The following is a 21928-nucleotide window of genomic DNA, read 5'->3' on the forward strand; positions in this document are numbered from 1 at the left end:
AACAAACATTGGCAAAGCCAACCGATCCAACATTTTTTGTGAGTCTTTTGATTTTGACATGGCTTTTGTAACACGTTATTGTTGTGGGAGCCTGCCAGATCCTTGCCATTGTAACAAACACTGGCAAAAGGAAAAAAAGGTTTTGGTCTCAAAAGGCCCACATTGCCACCAGTTGCGCAACAAAGGCCCTGCAGTCCCCCCTACAGAGGGCTCCCTCAGCACAGCATCTGCCCTGAGTGAGTCTGGACGGGGCCACCCCCTCCATGTTCTTTGCAGGGGGGCCCCTTCAGTCTTGTTACACCACTGATTGCCACAGTAGTTCCTGGCACTGAACAAAACTACTGTGTGTGCCAATATGCTCCTTGTGGAAGAGCAGAATGCGATCACTCACAAGAAAGCCAGCCGACAGATGGAGAAAAGGAAGTTTAATAAAAACAAAGGCACAGATTCATACTTTTTGATGCAAAACTGCACCTGCTTGCACCATTCCAGAACGCCAGCCTGTCGGCAAATTTATGGAAAGGTGCAATCTGGCGCAAAGGGTGGGCTAATGTCATGGAAAATAAGTGGGTGGTGGTATGGGGAAGAGGGTTTTGCACCCAAAAATGTCAATAGACTGGTTAGAGTAAAAAGAGATCACTCTAACCGGACAAGCATCATTTCTTGATGCAAAACCATCCATACCACATGACTCTTGTCTTATAAAAGACAGGAGTCATGCCCACCACCCAATGGCCAGCACATGGGACAAGGGTCTCCTGGGCATAGCCACTGCACCCAGTGCCATGTATTGGGGCCCATTTGAGGGCCCCCAATGGCACTTTAAAAAAGAAATTAAAATACTTACCTATACTTACCTGGGATGGAGTCCCCCAACCAGTGGTGTCCCTCTGGTGTGGGTGGGGGTGTTGTTGGGGCTTGGGGAGGGCACTTTTGGGCTCAATCAATGGTGTTCAGCCATGAAAATGGGTCCACAGGTCCCCTGACTCCTGCCTTGACCCAGGTGTTAAATAATAGCGCTAAGCAGGCTTTATTTTGATTGTTCTTGTGTGAGTGTCTGAGCATTATCTCTGGCTTCACTCCCTTTATTCCTTTTTTTAATCTTGACCATTTCCCAACAGCAAGTAATAAACTATTTAGTGAGGGATTTGAGCCAATTTTACTCTTCTTTCTTGTGTATTTTCCCCCTCTCTCAGACCCATATTTGGCTCCGCGGCATCATCGATGTTGGACTTTTGGCCATACGCATGGTCATCCCTAGTCTTTTTGCCTCCTTCCTCCTGGTTTTTCTGACCTTTCGCTGTTGGCTCTAGGACTCTGAGCACTTTATCACTGCTGACCAGTGTTAAAGTGCAGGTGCTCTCCCATCTAAAGTTGGTATGATTGGCTTATACCTGATTGGCATATTTAATTTACCTATAAGTCCCTTGTACAGTGGTATCTCTATACCCAGGGCCTGTAAATTAAATACTACTAGTGGGCCTGCAGCGCTGCTTGCGCCACCCACTGAAGTAGACTTTCAAACCTGTCTCAGGCCTGCTAGCGCAGGGCCTGTGTGCGCAGTTTTCTGCCACAGGGACCTGGCATCTAAATTTACTTGCCAGGCCCAGGACTCCCCTTTTACTACATGTAAGTCACCCCTAAAGTACGCCCTGTGGGCAGGGTGCCATGTATGTAGAAAGGCAGGACATGTGCCATATTGCATGGCCTGTCCTGGTAGTGACAAACAGCCTAACTTGGTGTCTCACTGCTGTGAGTGCTGCCTTCTCATAGGATTGCATTAGAAATGCCCTGCCTTATGTGTAGGGGTATTGTCTGATTTATGAGGGCTAGCGTAGGCGTGTTTGGTATGGTTGTGATGGTGATAATAAATACTGCTTACTGGTGTGGGTGTATTTTTTATTACTATCACAGAAATGCCACTTCTAGAAAGTGCGCATTTATCTGTGCTTATGATTCTGGTGTTTTGCAGCTTGACTCCAATCCACGTCTGGGCAGAGTGACAGTTGGGGCTTTGTGCATACTTTTCAGACAGCCTGTACACAGGGAGGGTGGAGGTGTCACTGAGGTGCATCTACATACTGAATAGTCTCCCTGGGCTGAGAGAAGGGAGAGGCGGGGCACACCTACATTTGTAAAGGCTGTGCCCTGGCCTCACACAATAGGGTCGTTAACCCCCCACTGATGTTTGGAGCCTGTGCTGAAAGGAGAGAGGGGGCACTCCCAGAACCAGTTGTAACTGGCTGGAACCTCCTCTCCCTGTCATTGTAAAACACTGTAAAAAAAGGACTATAAGTACAGGGGAATTTTCCCCACAATTTGAACATTCTTGGAACTTGGAACTGGACACAGAACGCTGATGAATGGACTCACCAGGAAACCGCCATGGACTGCTGCTGCTGTGCTGACCTGTGACCTGCCTGGTCACTAGGAGGAACTGCCACCATCTGCACCCCTTGTGCTGGCCTGTAGCTGGGCCCACCAGCCCTGTGCTCCTTCTTGCTTAGTTGTTCCCAGGGGCAGGGTGCTGTGGCCCCTGACCCCTGCAACGATCTTTTACATCCTTGCCCAGGATGTTTTAAGGGAAAAAGGCTTCTTTTAAATGGGTGAAGCTGCTGAGGTGCTAGCGCGCTTTGAAGGCGCTTTTCTTGGACCAAAGAAAATCACTGCCGCAGCCCGGGCTTCAAATGGTGCCCTCGCGCTTCCTGGAGCGCGTTTCTGTGTCAAGAAAATCACCGCCGCAGCAGGGCCCCTTTAAATACCTCAAGCGCGTCGGAGCGCGCTGTTGGTAGCCCCAGGAGGAAGAGAGGAGCCGGCGCGCTCCTCTCCGTGCCCCCGGGGCATCTTCACACTAAAATATCGGAGCGACGCGCTCCTAGAGTGCCCCCGGGGCGAGGTTCGCTCTAGGGAGCGCCCCCGGGGCACAAGCAGGCACCTACTTGGGTGCCTGCCTTCGGCTGCAGCCCAGACGGGTTGCAGCATCCAGCACGAAGGTGGGCAGGAGAGGAAGCCTCGTCGGAGGCTCCCTGCCCCACTGCAACCCTCGTGTGGGCCAGCACTGATTTTTCTGGGCTCCCCCCCTATTGAGGAGAGCCAGACAAGGCCGGGGGGCCCCACAAAGGTTGCGGGTCCCAGGAGGGGCCCGCATTTGAATTGGAGGGGGTGCGTGGCGCCCCCCTCCTTCCTAAAAGGATTGGGCGACCTGGGCCCCCCACAGGAGGGCCGGTGGAGGCCCGGGGGAGCCCCCAGTGATCGCGGGCCCCAGGAGGGACCCCACAGCAATACCGAGGGGGTGCGTGCCGCCCCCCTCTTCCCCAAGGTTCCAAGGAGGCCCCCTCATTGCGCAGAGGAGCGCTGGGGGCCCCTTTCTTCTTTGTTTTAGGCACTGGAGGTGCCTTTTCATCATTTACAGGTACTTTTTAAAATGGACCAATATGATTATGAGTTAAAGTTCTTTCAACAGACTTTGCAATTCTGTTATATTGCCTACCTGTTCTTTGATGTGTTTACATATGTGTGCACATGTTCCTTTTATGGGCATGACTTGCTAATATGTTTGCTTAACTTGCCATAGGTTTTCTAATGTTCCTACTATGGGCGTTTTATGATATTCTTATGACAAGTGTGCTAATGTGATAACGTGTTTCCTGACTACTGCTTATGCTGCAGAATACTGAGTAACCTGTGTGTTATGTGTGATGACTACTGCTAGTTTGCAGAGTAACTAATGTGTAACGTGTTCTGACAACTGCTAAGGTAGCAGGATAGTACTGTTATGTGATGTTGGTCTAATAATTACGTTGTGTACAATACAGTGTATTTTCATATAATCTGGTGTTGTGTTTCCTTTGTGGTGGGGATATTGCGTCACATGTATGTGTGTGTTGTGCAAACGCTTTACGCATTGCCTCCGGGTTAAGCCTAACTGCTCGTGCCAAGCTACCAAGGGGGTGAGCAGGGGTTATCTTGGACGTGTAACTCCCTTGCCCTGACTAGAGTGGGTAAGTTCTGCCTGGCTGAGGTACATACCCTAGCCAACCAGAAACCCCATTTCTAACATTGGAAGTCAGCGGTGAGGATAGGACTTGCGCTTGCACAATACCATTGTGACTCATTATTTCACTATAAGGATTTCGTTTAGACCATCACATGTTTGGCTTCTCTTAACTTTCTCTCTTTGGTCATTTTACCTGTTTTCAGTTCTCACGCTTGGGTATTGTGGTTGTCACAGTTGAGTTATTTGTACCTTTTCAAGATGGGGCTTACCTTTGATTTAGAGGACCTGCCGTTTTACACGCAGGGGGAATTAGAGGGGTTCTGTAGAGAGAGAGGGCTGCCTGTAGAAGGGGACCTCAGGCGATCTCTGAATTTCTTTGAAAGGTTTGTGACATTTACCCAGGGAGGGAGTGTGCGTAGGGGGTACCCAGAGGATCCTGAGTGTAGCGAGGGTTCCCAATGGGAGGGCTCCCAGACCTCATCCCTAGAGAGTGGTAGAGAGACTGATCAGGAGGGTGAGAATGACCGGTTGGGGACGCCAGTTGACAGGGAAGGCCCCAGTGATAGGGAGTCCCTTGCTGGGTCCAGTGTAAGAAGCAGGGCTACCTCTCATTCCTTGACGCCTGATGAGCTAAGAGATAGGCGGGAAGAGAGGGACCTGAAGTTGCAGTTAGCGCGCCTAGCTGTTGAGGAGAGAAGGGCTGAGGTAGAGAAGGCCTTAGTACAGGAGAGAATGGCAGAGGCAGAGAGGGCCTTTGCCAGAGAAAGACTCGCTCTAGAGCGCAGTCTGAAGGTTCTGGACTCACCAGCGTTGCAGGTGGAGTCCAGTGGTGGCAGCAATGTACAGTGCTGTAGCAAAGAGGTTCCTCACATACCCATAGATCTGGTACCTAGGTTCCAAGAGGGGGGTGACATACGTCAGTGGTTAAAGGAATATGAGAAGGCTCTGGTAGAGCGCAGGATCCCTGAGAAGGATTGGGGAACTGGCCTAGGGAGTTTTATTCCTGAGGAGGGGAGGGATGCCCTACTGACTCTAGAAGAGAGTGACAGGGAGGGGTACTCCGCTGTGAAGAACGCACTGACTGTGAAGTATGGTTTTTCCCCTGAGGAATACAGAAAAAGGTTTAGGGGTGGTAAGAAACTGTCCCACCAGTCTTGGGAGGAGTTTGTGGAGGATTGCTGCCTTGCACTAGATGGATGGGTGAAGGGTAGCACAGTAAACAATTTTGAAGGGCTGTTTAATCTGATTCTCAGAGAGCACCTGTTTCGTTGTTGTTTTTCAGAGTTACGCCAACACTTGTCAGTGTGTGAGCTCTCTGACCCCAGGGAGCTTGCAAAGGAGGCAGACTTCTGGTTGCGTACCAGAGGGTCTGGTGTGACATTAGGGGGTGTTCCTAATGAGAGTGGTCTAGGTGTTTCCCAACAAGGTGTGGTGGGAAAGGAATGGAGTGTCCCAGGTAGGTCCCAGTGGACTGGGATGGGTGAGGGACCCCATGTCCCGTCTCTGAGGAGAGGGAATGGGGCTGGGCTGAGGCCCAAGGTGCCCAAGATACCGTCCCAGGCCCCTGAAGGTTCCATGAGTGAACGCCAGGAGGTGAGCCTAACCTGTGCCGTAGGGCCAGCTGTTCAGAAGGATCCCATTTTGTCATTAGGACTTAGGCGGGTGGCTGGTGATAGCGTTCCGCCGGTCCTGGTGTCTGGTAGTCTCGCTCTACAGCGGAGGAGGCGGAAATCCAGGCATAGGGTTGAGAGGGGGCTGCGGGCCCCAGTGGAGAACCTGGAGGGTCAGGGGTCAGCTCTGAGAGCAGAGCCCCCCAGGAATGACCTTGGTGAGACCATTTCTGGGCTGGGGGGAATCCAGACTCTGTCCGATGGGCAGAGGTCAGGAGACCTGCGCCAGACAGACTCTTGTGTGGCCCTTGGGGAAAGTGTTTCCCTGGTGGGGGGTAGGTGTGCCCCCCAGGAAGTCCTGGTGCGCCAGGCAATGATTCAACCGCAGGGTGGTGACTCTGGGTTGGATGATCAGGTTCAGGGGGTAAACTCTGACCTGATGGGGAGTACGTGTGCTCCCCAGGAAGTCCTGGTGCGCCAGGCAGTGGTTCAACCGCAGGGTAGTGACTCTGGGTTGGATTGCCAGATTCAGGGGGTAAGCTCTGATCTGGTAGGGGGTAGGTGTGCTCCCAAGGAAGTCCTGGTTCGCTGGGCAATGGTCCAGTCTAAGGGTGTCGTCCCTGGACTAGATAGACAGGTTCAGGGGGTAAACTCTGACCTGGTTGGGGGGGCGGTTAGTGTGCTCACCCCCCTGTGTGAAACTTCTGGTGGCTTCTCCCGAGGTGGGGAGATGCAGGACTCTGGAAGTGGGGGTCAGGGAGGGGGAAGCCCGCCCTGGACCCCGGTGCAACCCAAGGGTGTCGTCCCTAGGTTGGGTGGTCAGTCGCCAGGTAGTGATCCTGGGCTGGCGAGAAAGTTGTGCAGGGCTGCTGTACCCAGCACCCTGGCAAGTGTGGATTCTGGTGATACCCCTCCTAGGAGAGGAGGGCGGGATCCTAGAAGGAGGGGTAGAGGGAGGAGAGCCTCGCCTCTAGCCCCTGTAGAACCTATGGGTGCGGACCCTAGGTTGGTGGATCAGTGGCAGGGTAGAGCCCCTGAACTGATCGGAAATAGAGTGGAGACAGGTTGCTTTGCACCTGGGGCTACCGCCCCCCACTCATTATGGTTTCAGAGACCAGAGGCTCCTAGATGGCCTGGGGCCTGGTTCTGGCCATTGGCAGCTAGAGAATCCCCGTGGGTTGGTCTAGGCTGCCTGGGACGCATTGACAGAGAGATCCCAGTGGAGTCAGGAAGGCGTAGAACTGGAACATGCCCCTGCTGTTGTGGGCCTGGGTCCTTGTTCTATCGCCCCAATCAGGAAAGTACATCAAGGTATTGATTGTTCTCCCCTGGATTTTGGCTGGTAGGGGGTTGTGTTGGACTTTTGGCCATACGCATGGTCATCCCTAGTCTTTTTGCCTCCTTCCTCCTGGTTTTTCTGACCTTTCGCTGTTGGCTCTAGGACTCTGAGCACTTTATCACTGCTGACCAGTGTTAAAGTGCAGGTGCTCTCCCATCTAAAGTTGGTATGATTGGCTTATACCTGATTGGCATATTTAATTTACCTATAAGTCCCTTGTACAGTGGTATCTCTATACCCAGGGCCTGTAAATTAAATACTACTAGTGGGCCTGCAGCGCTGCTTGCGCCACCCACTGAAGTAGACTTTCAAACCTGTCTCAGGCCTGCTAGCGCAGGGCCTGTGTGCGCAGTTTTCTGCCACAGGGACCTGGCATCTAAATTTACTTGCCAGGCCCAGGACTCCCCTTTTACTACATGTAAGTCACCCCTAAAGTACGCCCTGTGGGCAGGGTGCCATGTATGTAGAAAGGCAGGACATGTGCCATATTGCATGGCCTGTCCTGGTAGTGACAAACAGCCTAACTTGGTGTCTCACTGCTGTGAGTGCTGCCTTCTCATAGGATTGCATTAGAAATGCCCTGCCTTATGTGTAGGGGTATTGTCTGATTTATGAGGGCTAGCGTAGGCGTGTTTGGTATGGTTGTGATGGTGATAATAAATACTGCTTACTGGTGTGGGTGTATTTTTTATTACTATCACAGAAATGCCACTTCTAGAAAGTGCGCATTTATCTGTGCTTATGATTCTGGTGTTTTGCAGCTTGACTCCAATCCACGTCTGGGCAGAGTGACAGTTGGGGCTTTGTGCATACTTTTCAGACAGCCTGTACACAGGGAGGGTGGAGGTGTCACTGAGGTGCATCTACATACTGAATAGTCTCCCTGGGCTGAGAGAAGGGAGAGGCGGGGCACACCTACATTTGTAAAGGCTGTGCCCTGGCCTCACACAATAGGGTCGTTAACCCCCCACTGATGTTTGGAGCCTGTGCTGAAAGGAGAGAGGGGGCACTCCCAGAACCAGTTGTAACTGGCTGGAACCTCCTCTCCCTGTCATTGTAAAACACTGTAAAAAAAGGACTATAAGTACAGGGGAATTTTCCCCACAATTTGAACATTCTTGGAACTTGGAACTGGACACAGAACGCTGATGAATGGACTCACCAGGAAACCGCCATGGACTGCTGCTGCTGTGCTGACCTGTGACCTGCCTGGTCACTAGGAGGAACTGCCACCATCTGCACCCCTTGTGCTGGCCTGTAGCTGGGCCCACCAGCCCTGTGCTCCTTCTTGCTTAGTTGTTCCCAGGGGCAGGGTGCTGTGGCCCCTGACCCCTGCAACGATCTTTTACATCCTTGCCCAGGATGTTTTAAGGGAAAAAGGCTTCTTTTAAATGGGTGAAGCTGCTGAGGTGCTAGCGCGCTTTGAAGGCGCTTTTCTTGGACCAAAGAAAATCACCGCCGCAGCCCGGGCTTCAAATGGTGCCCTCGCGCTTCCTGGAGCGCGTTTCTGTGTCAAGAAAATCACCGCCGCAGCAGGGCCCCTTTAAATACCTCAAGCGCGTCGGAGCGCGCTGTTGGTAGCCCCAGGAGGAAGAGAGGAGCCGGCGCGCTCCTCTCCGTGCCCCCGGGGCATCTTCACACTAAAATATCGGAGCGACGCGCTCCTAGAGTGCCCCCGGGGCGAGGTTCGCTCTAGGGAGCGCCCCCGGGGCACAAGCAGGCACCTACTTGGGTGCCTGCCTTCGGCTGCAGCCCAGACGGGTTGCAGCATCCAGCACGAAGGTGGGCAGGAGAGGAAGCCTCGTCGGAGGCTCCCTGCCCCACTGCAACCCTCGTGTGGGCCAGCACTGATTTTTCTGGGCTCCCCCCCTATTGAGGAGAGCCAGACAAGGCCGGGGGGCCCCACAAAGGTTGCGGGTCCCAGGAGGGGCCCGCATTTGAATTGGAGGGGGTGCGTGGCGCCCCCCTCCTTCCTAAAAGGATTGGGCGACCTGGGCCCCCCACAGGAGGGCCGGTGGAGGCCCGGGGGAGCCCCCAGTGATCGCGGGCCCCAGGAGGGACCCCACAGCAATACCGAGGGGGTGCGTGCCGCCCCCCTCTTCCCCAAGGTTCCAAGGAGGCCCCCTCATTGCGCAGAGGAGCGCTGGGGGCCCCTTTCTTCTTTGTTTTAGGCACTGGAGGTGCCTTTTCATCATTTACAGGTACTTTTTAAAATGGACCAATATGATTATGAGTTAAAGTTCTTTCAACAGACTTTGCAATTCTGTTATATTGCCTACCTGTTCTTTGATGTGTTTACATATGTGTGCACATGTTCCTTTTATGGGCATGACTTGCTAATATGTTTGCTTAACTTGCCATAGGTTTTCTAATGTTCCTACTATGGGCGTTTTATGATATTCTTATGACAAGTGTGCTAATGTGATAACGTGTTTCCTGACTACTGCTTATGCTGCAGAATACTGAGTAACCTGTGTGTTATGTGTGATGACTACTGCTAGTTTGCAGAGTAACTAATGTGTAACGTGTTCTGACAACTGCTAAGGTAGCAGGATAGTACTGTTATGTGATGTTGGTCTAATAATTACGTTGTGTACAATACAGTGTATTTTCATATAATCTGGTGTTGTGTTTCCTTTGTGGTGGGGATATTGCGTCACATGTATGTGTGTGTTGTGCAAACGCTTTACGCATTGCCTCCGGGTTAAGCCTAACTGCTCGTGCCAAGCTACCAAGGGGGTGAGCAGGGGTTATCTTGGACGTGTAACTCCCTTGCCCTGACTAGAGTGGGTAAGTTCTGCCTGGCTGAGGTACATACCCTAGCCAACCAGAAACCCCATTTCTAACAATCGAGTATAAAAAGATCTCCGGCAAAGAGCCCCCCCCCTGTGGGGTGCCCGTCAGACATTGCAGCGCCGGTCTGACGAGGAGCTGTCCGATGATGAAGCATGACACCAAATATGGTGTGTGAGGACTATTGCTCCTGATTATCAGGACTTCTCTTCTTTCCTTCTTACTAACTTTGGAACAGTGTACCATATTATATTATCTAAATTTACTTGCGAGGACCAGAGCTCCCTTTTTAGTACATGTAGGTCACCCCTAAGATAGGCCCTAGCTAGCCGTATGGGCAGGGTGCCATGTATGTAGAAGGCAGGCCATGTGCCTAGTAGCGTGGCCTGTCCTGGTAGTGACAAACAGCCTATTTGTTTTCTCACTGCTGTGAGTGCTGCATTCTCATAGGATTGCATAGGAAATGCCCTGCCTTATGTGTAGGGGGTATTGTCTGATTTCTGAGGGGTAGCATAGGCATGTTTGATATGGTTGTAATGGTAGTGAGAAATGCTGCTTACTGGTGTAGGTGAGTTTTTTATTATCATTACAGAAATGCCATTTCTAGAAAGTGAGCATTTCTCTGTGCTTATGATTCTGGTGTTTTGCAGCTTGACTCCAATTCACATGTGGGCAGAGTGACAGTTGGGATTTGTACATACTTTTCAGACAGCCTGCACACAGCACAGTGGAGGGTGGAGGTGTCACAGAGGTGCATCTGCATACTGAATAGTCTTCCTGGGGTGAGAGAAGAGAGAGGCGGGGCACACCTGCATTTGTAAAGGCTGTGCCCTGGCCTCACACAATAGGGTTGTTTACCCCCAACTGATGTTTAGAGCCTGTGCTGGAGGAGAGAGGGGGCACTCCCAGAACCAGTTGTAACTGGTTGGAACCTTCTCTCCCCTCTCTTTGTGAAACACAATGTAAGCTGAGTATAAGCACAGGGGATTTTCCCCCACAATTGAGACATTCTTGGGACAGCTTCAGGACACAGAACGCTATTGAATGGACTCACCAGAACCCACCTTGGACTGCTGCTGTGCTGGCCTGTGACCTGCTATGTCACTAGGAGGAACTGCCACCATCTGCATCCCTTGTGCTGGCCTGTTGATGGGGCCTGCTAGCTCTGTGATTCTTCCCCCCTCTTCTGTCTCCAGGGGCAGGGTGCTGTGGCCCCTGACCTCTGCAACCATCCAAAATACGAAGAGTGCTATTGTATTTATAGTGCTTGGAAAGCGCTTCTGTATGCCCCCCTGCGCTTCTAGGCACGTTGGCCATAAAGGAGCTTCACCGCCGCAACCCGGTCTCACGGAAGTGGCCCCAGTGCTCTTAAGTGCTTTTCCAAATGCCGATCAATCAATCAATCAGGGATTTGTAGAGCACGGCTATTCACCCTTGAGGGTCTCAAGGTGTTGGGGGAGGCAGGGGAGGTGATGAGGATCTGTCGAAGAGCCAGGTCTTGAGGTCCTTCCTGAACTGAGACAGGGTGGGAGATTGCCTGAGGTGGATGGGGGGTTTTGTTCCAGGTCTTGGCGGTGATGTGGGAGAAGGATCTTCTTCCGGCTGTGGTTTTCCCAATGCGGGGGACCTTGGCGAGGGCCTGGTCGGTGGAGTGGGGTTGTCTGGTGGGAGGGTAGAAGGAGAGCCTGTGGTTGAGGTAGGTTGGTCCAGCGTCGTGTAGGGCCTTGTAGGCGTGGGTCAGGAGCTTGAAGGTGATTCTCTTGTCGATAGGCAGCCAGTGTAGGTCTCTTAGGAGGGCGGAGGTGTGACTGTGTTGTGGGGTGTTCTTGATGAGAAGGGCGGAGGCCTTCTGGATGTGTTGTAGTCTTTTCCGGGTCTTGGCGGTGGTTCCAGCGTATAGAGCATTGCTGTAGTCGAGGCGGCTGCTGACAAGGGCCTGGGTGACTGTCTTTCTGGCTTCGGTGGGGATCCACTTGTAGATTTTTCGAAGCATGTGCAGGTTATGGAAGCAACCCTATGAGACTGCGCTCACCTGTTGATCCATTCAGAGCAATGAGTCTAAGATGACGCCGAGGTTGCGGGCATGGTCGGTGGGCGAGGGGGCATTTCCAAGGGCGGAGGGCCACCAGGACTCGTTCCAGGCAGAGGGTGTGGAGCCGAGGATGAGGACTTCTGTTTTGTCCTAGTTCCGTTTGAGGCAACTATCTTTCATCCAGGCGGCGACGGCTTTCATTCCTTTGTGGAAATTCTTTTTTTTGGCGGTGGTTGGGTTGTTAGTGAGGGAGACTATCAGTTGGGTGTCGTCGGAGTAGGAGACAATGTTGACTGCGTGACTTCTGACGACGGCGGCTGGTGGGGTCATGTAGAGGTTGAAGAGGGTGGGACTCAGCGAGGATCCTTTGGGGATGCTGCAGCTGATCTTTGTGGCTTCCGAGAGAAAGAGGTGGAGTCGGACTCTCTGTGTTCTGCTGGTGAGGAACAAGGAGAGCCATTTCAATGCCCAGTCTCGGATGCCGGCGTCGTGGAGGCGGGAGCGTAGTGTGTCATGTGAGACTGTATCGAAGACAGCAGAAAGGTCCAGGAGGATGAGGGTGACAGTCTTGCCTCGATCGAGGAGGGTGTGGATTTCGTCTGTGGTGGCGAGGAGGGCGGTCTCAGTGCTATGGTTACTTCTGAATCCTGACTAAGAGGGGTCCAGGAAGTTGTTAGCTTCCAGGAAGGCAGTGAGTTGTTTGTTTACTGCCTTCTCAATTACTTTGTCCAGAAAGGGGAGCAGGGAGATGGGCCGATAGTTCTTGAGGTCTGTTGTGTCGGCGGTGGGTTTCTTTAGTAGAGGTTGCATCTCAAAGTGTTTCTAACTCTCTGGGAAGGTGGCAGTTTCAAAGCAGTGGTTGATGGTATGCCGGAGTTTGGGTGCGATGATGTTGCTGGCTTTTTTGAAGATGTGGTAAGGGCAGGGGTCTGTGGGAGCTCCTGAGTGGATGGTTGCCATGATGTTGCGGGTCTCTGTTTCGGTGATATTGCTCTAGCGGAGGAGGGTGGGGGGGTGTGGTGATGCTTCGGTCGACAGGCTGGTGGTGAGAGCTGTGGGGGGGGCCTGGGTGGTGAAGCTGCCATAAATGTCTGCGATCTTGTGATGGAAGTAGTTGGCAAGGTTTTCGCAGAGTTCTTGTGACCGGGGGATGTCAGTGGAGTTGGAGTTGGTGTTGGTGAACTCTTTGATGACGGTGAAAGGTTTCTTGCTGTTGTGTTTTTTTTTATTAATGCGTTGTTGCAGGGCGAGTCTTTTGGTGGTCCTAATGAACTGGCGGTGATGTTTGATGGTGTTTTTGAAGGTTTCGTGATTTGCGGGAGTCTTGTTGGTGCACCATGTCCTCTCTAGACATCTGCAGACATGTTTTGATTCTTTGAGTGCGGGGTGAATCAGTTTGCTTTCTTGCTTTCTTGGCTGTGCTTCTGTAGTGGTGTGTCTTGAGGGGGGCTAGGGTGGAATTTGTGTGCAGCAGTGTTGGCATCGTCGTCAGCTTGGGGGGTGTTGCGTTGAAGCTGGTGGTGAGCTGGGCTTCAGTGACCTTGTTCCAATTTCTGTGGGGAAGTTGGACAGGGTGGTGTCTACCGATGGGTTTGTTGAAGGTGAAGTGAATGGAGTGGTGGTCAGTTCATTGTAGTTCGGTGGTGTGGCTGACAGAGACGTGGTTGCTGGTGAAGAAAATGGGGTCCAGAGTGTGACCGGCCGAGTGGGTGGGTGTAGTGTTGAGTTGCTTGAGTCCGAGGTTGGTGAGGTTTTCGATCAGGGTGGTGGATTTGTTGTTTGAGTTTTCCAGGTGGAAGTTGAGGTCCCCAGTAGGATGTAGTCCTTGGATGTAAGAGCGTGGGTGGAGGCTATGTCAGCGATGGTGTCACAGTATGGGGAGCAGGGGACCGGTGGTCTGCAGAGGAGAGTGCCCCGCAGAGTGGTGTTAGGGTTGGTTCCAACCTGGAAGTGGATGAGTTCCATGTTGGTTGCGGAGTCTTCGGTGCTGATGGATAGGCGTAGGGACTCTTTGTGGACGATGGCGATGCCTCCCCCGGGGCGGTTCGGGCTGGCTTTGCAGATGATCTTGTGGCCATCTGGGTTGGTGATGGCGATGTCTGGAGCCATGATGGGTTAAGCTATGTTTCCGTGAGGAAGGTGACATCCGGGGATGTCGTGTTGTTGAGTTTCCAGAGTTCAATGGCGTGTCTGTGGATAGAGCGAGTGTTGATCAGAATATATCTGAGGCTGTGTTCTGCTTTGTGGGTCCTCGGAGGTGGGCTTGAGTGATGGGCAATATCTCCGCCGTGACCCGTATCGATCAAAGTGTGCCTGAAGTGCGCTGGAATCAGTGCCTGCGAGGCTCAGGAGAGCTGTTGGTTGTGCCCCTGGGGCACAGGAAGGAGCTGCTTGTAGGAAGCATCTCATTGTGGCAGCCTGGGACAGCGGAGTACCCACGCACCGTGTTGGGTGCTTCGGAGAGCTGGTGGAGGAGTGGGGCAGGCTCTGGGGCCAGGAAGCCCAGGTCCTCAGGGGACCCAGCCTGCAGGTATGGGGTGCAGTCTCCTGTAGGACATCCGGGGCCACGCATCAAAAGTGCCTCGCCGGACGGAGGAAGCCTCATCGGAGGCCCCATCCGGTAGAGGAGGAAAGACAACGGGACGGCCCCCGAGTAAGGAGTGGGGCTGCCCGTCTCGATTTCTGCCTTTCCCAGCGAGGGGCTTGAGCAGCAGGATGCGGGGGAGACAGGGGTGAAGCTTCCCCTTTCCCCCAGTTGCTGCAAAAGGAGTGCAATGCTCCAAGCCCTAGTATCCCATCATGCCCCAGGCTGAGCCCGATATTACCGTAGGAGGTGGGGGCGCATCAACCTCTTCCCCCCAACTTCAGCCTAGAGTCCCCGTTTTGCATGCAGGAGCGCCGGGCGACTCCTTGTCAGCTTCTAGAGACGGGAAGTGCCTTCTCATCATAATTTAGGTACTCTTTTGGACATACTCTTTCTTATGTTCCAGATATTGACATTGGGGAGTGATATATGCTGCATATATGTGCTGATGTTTCTTTTATTGCCCCTGACTTGCCATTTGTTCCTTAATGTTCCTCATATGGATATTTATGAGGTGTTTATGACAAGTGCATTTCCTTTTGTTAATGTAATTCTTGACTACTGCTTATGTTGCAGAATTCTGAGTACTCGCGTGTTCCAATGTGACTACTGCTTATTCTTGCAGAGTGTTAGTAACCAGGGTAACATTCTGACAACTGCTAAGGTAGCAGGATATTACTGCATGTATTGTTTGGTCTAATTATGTTTTGTGCAATACAGTTTATTTTTACATAGCTCAGTGTTGTGTTTACTTTGTGTGTACATATTGCGTCACATGTGTTGTGCATGTTGTGCAAACGCTTTACACATTACCTCCAGGTTAGGCCTGACTGCTTGTGCCAAGCTACCAAGGGGGTGAGCAGGGGTTATCTTAGGCGTGTAACTTCCTTGCCCTCACCATAGTGGATCAGTTCTGCCTGGCTTAGGTGCATACCCTAGCCAACCAGAAACCCCATTTCTAACATTGGTTGTCAGCGGTGAGGATAGGACTTGCGCTTGCACAATACCATTGTGACTCATTGTTGCACCACAAATTGCACTTAGGACCCTACTTGTTCTACTTCTCTTTTTTTTATTATTCTCCTGCTCTCTGTTAAACTTCTCATCCTTGGCGTGGTCTCCCTTAACTTTTTGCCTCTGTTTCCCAGGTTGTTGATGTGTGCTGAACTCTGTTTTTGTTACTCTGGGCACTTTACCACTGCTAACGAGTGCTAAAGTGCAAGTGCTCCATTTCAAAATGTCAATGTAATTGGTTCATCTATGATTGGCATATTTGATTTACAAGTAAGTCCCTTGTACAGTGCACTAGAGGTGCTCATGGCCTGTAAATCAAAAGATACTAGTGGGCCAGCAGCACTGGTTGTGCCACTCACATATGTAGCTCTGTGATCATGTCTCAGACCTGCCACTGCAGTGTCTGTGAGTGCAGTTTTAACTGTACCCACTTGCCAGGCCTAAACCTTCCCTTTTCTTACATGTAAGACACTGCTAAGGTAGGCCCTAGGTAGCCCCCAGGGCAGGGTGCGGTGTATGGTTAAGGTAGGACATATAGTAATGTGTTTTTTATGTCCTGACAGTGAAATACTGCTAAATTAGTTTTACACTGTTGCAAGGCATGTCCCTCTCATAGGTTAACATGGGGGATACCTTTAACTTGATTAAAGTGTAGATTCCCTTTGGGAGCAGATAGACATATGGAGTTTGGGGTCTCTGAGCTCACAATTTAAAAATACATCTTTTAGTAAAGTTGATTTTAAGATTGTGTATTTGAAAATGCCACTTTTAGAAAGTGAGCATTTTCTTGCTTATACCATTTCTGTGACTCTGCCTGTTTGTGTATTCCCTGTCTGGGTCAGTTTGACATTTGGGCTGGTTTCACCTCTAACTAGACAGTGACACAAAAGGAGCTGGGGTGTTGTCTGCATTTCCTGATGAGCCATCAGTGCCAGGAGGGAGCGGAGGAGTGGTCACTCACACCTGAAAGGGCTGTGCCTGCCCTCACACAATGCAGTCTCCAATCCTGTGGTGTGTGTCTGGGGCTTGGCCTGGGGCAAGGCAGGCTTTCACAATCAAGATAGACTTTCCTTTGAAGTAGACCTACAAAATGGAGTCTACCTTTGACATGGATGAGTTGTGGTATTACACTCTAGAAGAGTTAAAGGGACTCTGCAGGGAGAGAGGTATGCCTGTTATGTGTGGAGAATGCAATATGATGGTCCTCAAGAGAGCCCTTTTTAATTTTGAGGAGGCACACTGGATAGCAACAGTAAAGGAGGCCCAAGGGTGGGACAGTTCTGAGGGAGACCCTAAAGAGACCCACCCAGGAGAGTAGTGAGGTTCCCCAGTCCACACCCCAGGGGGGCAGTGACCCCAGAGAGTTAGACCCTGAAGGAGAAGATGACTGGCCAGGGATGCCAGGAGAGAGAGAGAGGACCCCATTGATAGGGAGTCCTTTACTGGGTCCCTGCCTAGCAGCACCTCCACCTCCCATTTCCTGTTGCCTGAGGAGCTCAGAGATAGACGGGAAGAGAGGGACCTGGGGCTTCAGCTAGCTGGGCTGGCTGTCGAAGAGATACGGGCTGAGGTAGAAAAGACCTTAGTTCAGGAGAGGATGGCAGAGGCTGAAAGGGCCTTTGCCAGGGAAAGACTCGCTTTAGAGCGCAGTCTGACAAATCTGGACTCACCAGCGCTGCAGGTGGAGTACAGTGGTGGCAGCATTGATTGTAGTGTTAGGCACAACCCTTACCTACCCACAGACTTGGGTGCCTGGGTTCAAGAAGGGGGACGACATACCTCAGAGGCTGAGGGAGTATGAGGGAGCTCTAGTTGCATGCAGGATCCCTAAGAGGGATTGGGGAACTGTCCTAGAGAACTATATTCCAGAGATGGGAAGGGATGCCCTACTGGCCCCAGAAGGGGTGACAGGCAGGGGTATCCCTTCATCAGCAAGGCCCTTATAGAAAGGTATGGTCTCACCCCTGAAGACTACAGTTTGAGGTTCAGAGGCAGCAGAAAGTGGTCTCACCACTCTAGGCAGGATTTCTTGGGGAATAGTTGCAAAGCACTAGAAGGATGGGTGGAGGGTAGCACACCAACCACTTATGAAGGGCTGTTTAATCTCATTGTAAGGCAGCACATGTTCTGTGGATGTTTTGCAGAACTACGACAATACCTGTCACACTGTAAGTTCTCTTACAAGGGAACTTGCAAAGGAGGCCGACCTGAGTGCTGGAGGAAATGGTAAGGCAGTAGGGACTGGCTTAGGTTCACCCCAGCAAGGGTTGGGGAACGTTCTGGATAAACCAGGCCAAGTTCTTGGCGGGGGTGCAGGGCCGAGATGGGCCTGTACCCCAATGCTAGTTTTGAAGGGCACCCATAGGGGGGCCCTAGGGCAGGAACTTAACCGACCCGACAAGGTTCTGAGCGGAGAGGGTTCAGGCCTGAGATGGTTCTGTACCCTGCCGCAGGTTCTGGATGGTACCCAGAGGGGGCCCAGGGCAGGAAACTAGTCACTACCAAAGAATGATCTACTAAAAGAGATCCCCTAGTGTCAGGAGGAGTGGGAGGGACAACTGAAACCAATGTCCCACCCGCTCTGCTGACCAGCAGCACCACCCTGCAAAGGGGGGTGCAGACTCTTCCTTTGAAGAGTTTGGGGGAGGACTTTCCCATAACTCATGCCCAGCCCAAGTGTACAGACCCTAGGTTGGAGAACCAGGTCATGGGCAACTCCCTTGACATGGAGGTAGAGACAGCTGTCCCCAGTCTCTCTACTGCTACTTCTAGGGGTATCACCCCTGGTGGGAGGGTGCACAACTCTAGAAGAAGGGGGAGGAGGAGGAAAGGCTCTTTCCATTTTCCTGACCCCAGCTCAGCTAGAGGGGAAGGACCCTGGGTTGGGAAACCAGTTACAGAGGAGCTCCTCTGAACTGGTGGGTGAGCTGACCAGGACAACTGACACCAGCGCTCTGGCAGTTCTGGATTCTGGGGCTACCACTCCTACACAGGGGTGCAGAAACCTAGAAGGAGGGGCAGGGGGAGGAAGGACTCTCCCCTGACCCCTATTCAGGATATGGGACCAGTCCCTAGGCTAGAAGACCAGTGGCAGGGAGTAACCCCTGAACTGGTGGGAAGTAGAGTGGAGAGAGGATGCTGTGCACCTGGGGCTATCACTCCTTACTCAGAGAGATTTCAGAGACCAGAGGCCCTGGGATGGCCTGGGACCGGGATCTGGCCACAGACAACTAGGACACCTTCATGGGTTAGCTTAGATTGTCTGGGGAACATAGACAGAGGGATCCAACTGGATTTAGATTGGCGTAGTACTGGATCATGTCCCTGCAGTTGCGGGCCAGGGTCCTTGTTCTATCACCTCAAACAGGGAAGTCCACCAAGGTATTGATTGGTCCCTCCTAGCTTTAGGCTGGTAGGGGGTCATGCTGGACCTGGCCCTTTTACAGGGTCATTCCCCAAACGTTTAGCCTTTTCCTCCTTATTTTTCTGACCCTTTTTGGCTGACGTAATGACTCTGGACTCTTTACCACTGCTAATCAGTGCTAAAGTGCATGTGCTCTCCCTTGTAAACTTGGTGTGATTGGCTTATACATAATTAGCATATTTAATTTACCTATATGTCCCTTATAAAGTGGTATCCCTATGAGCAGGGCCTGTAAATTAAATGCTACTAGTGGGCCTGCAGCTCTGCTACCACCCACTGAAGTAGCCTTTCAAACCTGTCTCAGGCCTGCTAGCGTAGGGCCTGTAAGCACAGTTTTCTGCCACAGGGACCTGACATCTAAATTTGCTTGCCAGGCCCAGAACTCCCCTTTTACTACATGGAAGTCACCCCTAGGATAGGCCCTAGCTAGCCCTATGGGCAGGGTGCCATGTATGTAGAAGGCAGGACATGTGCCTATTAGCGTGGCCTGTCCTGGTAGTGACAAACAGCCTATTTGGTTTCTCACTGCTGTGTGTGCTGCCTCCTCATAGGATTGCATTGGAAATGCCCTGCCTTATGTGTAGGGGGTATTGTCTGATTTATGAGGGGTAGCAAAGGCTTGTTTGGTATGGTTGTAATGGTAGTGAGAAATGCTGCTCACTGGTGTAGATGGATTTTTTATTATCATTACAGAAATACCTCTTCTAGAAAGTCACCCCAAGTGGGAATGGTATGCCCAGATGTGGGGTGATATCCCAAAACCGGTCCCATGATGCTTGTTTCTGGTCCAGAGAGGAACTGGTCTGGCTGTTCGGGCTGGACTGTTTCCATGGGAAACAGGGTCAAGACTGATTTGCAGATGGCTGGGTCCAAACTGGAATGGCATGGTGCGCAGAAAACTGATGGATTAAATCCAGATCTGTGACTGGGGTGAATGTTTGATTTGTTCTGCATTCCGTCCAGCAACTGTTCTTTTTGCAATTTTTACCCCAAGTGGGAAGCGTATGCCCAGACGTGGGTCCCGTGCTCACTATGCTACCAGATTCAAGCTAGCTTGGCTGAAGAGGAGTGATACCCCGAAAATGGTCCCAGGATGCTTGTTTCTGGTCCAGGGAGGAACTGGTTTCCTAGTTCAGGCTGGACTTTACCCATGGGGAAAAGGGTCAAGACTGATTTGCATATGGCTGTGTCCAAACTGGAATGGCATGGTGCCAAAAAAACCTGATGGATTAAACCCATATCTGTGACTCGGGGTGAATGTTTGAGTTGTTCTGCATTCCGTCCATCAACTGTTCTTTTTGCAATTGTCACCCCATGTGGGAAGGGTATGCCCAGACATGGGTCCCATGCTCACTATGCTACCAGAAAAAAGATAGCCTGTCTGAAGAGGGGTGATTCACTGAAACGGGTCCCAGGATCCATGTTTCTGGTCTAGGGAGGAACTGGTGTGGCAGTTCGGGCTGGACTGTTACTATGGGGAACAGGGTCAAGACTGATTTGCAAATGGCTGGGTCCAAACTGGAATGGCATGGTGTGCAAAAAAACTGATGGATTAAACCCAGATCTGTGACTGGTGGTGAATGTTTGATTTGTTCTGCATTCCGTCCATCAACTGTTCTTTTTGCAATTGTCACCCCAAGCGTGAAGGGTATGCCCAGATATGGGTCCTGTGCTCACTATGCCACCAGATTCAAGCTAGCAAGCTAGCTAGCAAGAAAGGTGATACTGCGAAACCGGTCCCAGGATGCTTGTTTCTGGTCCAGGGCGGAACTGGTCTGGCAGTTCGGGCTGGACTGTTCCCATGGGGAACAGGGTCAAGACAGAATTGCATATGGCTGGGTCCAAACTGGAATGGCATGGTGCACAAAAGAACTGCTGGATTAACCACAGATCTGTTACCGGGGTGAATGTTTGATTTGTTCTGCATTCCGTCCATCAACTGCTCTTTTTGCACTACTAGAAAGTGAGCATTTCTCTGTGCTTATGACTCTGGTGTTTTGCAGCTTGACTCCAATCCACATTTGGGCAAAGTGATAGTTGGGCTTTGTTCATACCTTTCAGAAAGCCTGTACATAGGGAGGGTGGAGGTGTCACAGAGGTGCATCTGCATACTGAATGGTCTTCCTAGGCTGAGAGAAAGGAGAAGCGGGGCACACCTGCATTTGTAAAGGCTGTGCCCTAGGTTCACACAATAGTGTGGTTTACCCCCAACTGATGTTTGGAGCCTGGAGGAGAGAGGGGGCACTCCCAGAACCAGTTGTAACTGGTTGGAACTTTCTCTCCCCTCTCTTTGTGAAACACACTGTAAACTGAGTATACGTTTTCAGGGGATTTTTCCCCACAATTGAGACATTCTTCAGCATCTTCAGGACACAGAACGCTATTGAATGGACTCACCAGGACCTACTTTGGACTGCTGCTGCTGTAATGACCTGTGACCTGCTATGTCACTAGGAGGAACTGCCACCATCTGCATCCCTTGTGCTGGCCTTTTGTTGGGGCCTGCTGGCGCTGTGATTCTTCCCCCGTCTTCTGTCTCCAGGGGCAGGGTGAGGTGGCCCTTGACCCATGCAACCATCAAAAATAGGAGGAGTGATGTTGTATTTATAGCACTTGGAAAGCGCTTCTTTGTGCCCCCTGCGCTTCTAGGCAAGTTGGCCATAAAGAAGCTTCACCGCCGCAACCCGGGCTCACGGAAGTGGCCCCAGTGCTCGTGAGCGCTTTTCCAAATGCCGATATCACAGCCGTGGCCCGAGCACACATATCGATCGAAGCGGGTCTGAAGTGCGCTGTGATCAGTGCCCCCAGGGCTAAGGAGAGCTGTTGGTGGTGTCCCCGGGGCACAGAAATGAGCCGCTTGTAGGAAGCATCTCATCACCGCAGCCCGGGACAGCAGAGTACCCGTGCACCGTGTCAGGTTTTTCGGAGGGCTGGTGGAAGAGTGGGAAAGGCCCTGGGGCCAGGAAGCCCAAGTCCGCAGGATTCCCAGCTTGCAAGTATAAAGTGCGGTTTCCCATAGGACGTCTGGGGGCCGCGCATCAAAAGTGCCTCGTCAGACAGAAGGAAGCCTCATCAGAGGCCCCGCCTGGTCGAGGAGGAAAGACAACGGGACGGCCCCAAGTAAGGAGTGGTGAC

This window comes from Pleurodeles waltl, chromosome 1_2, assembly GCF_031143425.1.
Source record: "Pleurodeles waltl isolate 20211129_DDA chromosome 1_2, aPleWal1.hap1.20221129, whole genome shotgun sequence".
In the NCBI taxonomy this organism is placed as follows: Eukaryota; Metazoa; Chordata; class Amphibia; order Caudata; family Salamandridae; genus Pleurodeles; species Pleurodeles waltl.